The following is a 2,050-nucleotide window of genomic DNA, read 5'->3' as shown; positions in this document are numbered from 1 at the left end:
AGGAGAGGAATGGAACATAGAGGATTGACAAAGCTCAAGTTAACTTGTGCTCTCCTTTTTACTGTAAAAGAAGAGAATCCGAAGGCTTGAAGAAAACTCTGTCCTTAACTTTTTCTAGTGTGTTTTTACTCATATATAATTTTTCTGTAAACTTCTAGTTGAGAGAATTTCAAAAAGAAATAATGTGCCATTTGGTGGCCAGCATAGAACAGAAGGAAATAACGTTGTTTTAAATATATTCTACTGCAGGGGCTGGGAAGGTGGCTCAGTGGTAGAGAACTTACCTTGCATGCCTGAGGCCCTAGGTTTGATTCCTCAGCACCACATGAGCAAAAATAAGCCAGAAGTGGTGCTGTGGCTCAAGTGGTAGAGCGCTAGCCTTGAGTTGAAGACCTGAGGTAAAGCGCCGAGGCCCCGAGTTCAGGCCCACGACTGGACCCCCCAAAAAATTCTACTCCAAAGAAACAAAGACATGGAGGTTTTAAAGTGTTTTATGGATGGATATGTCACTCCTGACATGATTCTCTTACTGCAGGAGTCAGTTATCAATTCCTTTAGTTTGGTCATGAGTTTTCTAGAGCAATAAAGATTCCAAAAGAGCACCCAGTGCATATGATCAGCAAAAGGAGCCACTTCTCAGACCAGTACTCCTTTAAGGAGGGTCCCAATGAAATAATCTGTTTTTTTTTTGTTTGCTTTTTTGCTTAGTTTATGTTGGTTCTGGGGCTTGAATCCAGAGGCTGGACCCTGTCCCTGAACAGTTTTTGTTCCTGCCCACTAGCCCCCAAAGCTAGTACTCTACTGCTTGAACCAAAACTCCACTTCTCGATTTTTTGCTGTGTAATTACAGATAGGAGTTTGACAGATTCTCCTGCCTGGGTTGGATTTGAACTAAGATAGTAAGAAAGCCAAGAGACATCAACTATACAGTCTTCTCTTTTCAAATGAGAAATATTAGATGAAGTTTATTGTAAAGCTAATATTTGAACATTTTTTCTATCTTTTTTGTGAGTTACAATTACATGGACAAGATAACGAGTACATTTCTTATCAATCATTGTTGCCTCCTCTTTGTTTCCCCTTCCCATCCCTTCCCATATACCCTCCTCCCCCATCCGATTCTCCCCCTCCATCAAAGTTGTAAGCGACTTGTACATCTCATTGTTGCAATGGGTCCACCTGTATCCCTAGTTAAACGATTTGTTTTTAGAGAATATGTCCAGCAAACAATCCATAACATAACTCAGCAAAAGTAGGTGCACTGAATCATTTTGGAATTTTTTTTTGATTGGGAAGATTATTGATCTTGTCGTTCCTTTTAGGGAAACTTAAAGTCATATTTAACCACTTGTGTTCTTGTGGGGCTTGAACACTGATCCTGGGTGATTAGCTACAGCACCACCTCCTGGTTTCTGGTGGTTAATTGAAGGTTAGGGTCTCTTGGACTTTCCTGAGCAGGCTGACTTTGAACCACAATCCTCTTTTCACAACCTCCTTAGTAGCTAGGATTACAGGTGTAGACCACCAGCACCTGGCTCATATTTGCATTTATGTGCACTGAATGACACTGTGTAGACAAAGAATGGAAATTTTAACCAAATAATGACATTGCAGCATTTCAGAAAAATTGAAGTAGCAATAAATATGTCCTCCTTTTCCATTTTGTTACATCAATGAATGATGAGCTTTGGGACCCTAACATTAGCATCCTCTGCCATCAGTACATGTGTATTTAGTATCAGGAAATATTCATAGAGAAATATGGAAAGAATGAGATTTTTAGAAAACAAAGGAGATAAGGTATGAAAGAATAGCATAGGAGATACATTTACCACACAGAGACTAAGAGCTAGCCTAAGAGATTTAGAATGCTAAAAGCAATGAGGAAAAGCCTAGTTGACAACAAGTTCTACAATAATCAAAAATGGTTCTCTAGAACAGTTTCTGGTATACCTTACTTACTATCATTTATTCCTTCTATCTGGAGTTATTCCTTATTTTCTTTCACAACTATTAATTAGCCTCTGCCTTTTTGGTGCTATAACTCACC

The sequence above is a fragment of the Dipodomys spectabilis genome, unplaced genomic scaffold (genome assembly GCF_019054845.1).
Source record: "Dipodomys spectabilis isolate Male_0828 unplaced genomic scaffold, ASM1905484v1 ptg000183l, whole genome shotgun sequence".
NCBI classification, from domain to species: domain Eukaryota; kingdom Metazoa; phylum Chordata; class Mammalia; order Rodentia; family Heteromyidae; genus Dipodomys; species Dipodomys spectabilis.
Note: the sequence above shows the minus strand (reverse complement) of the source record.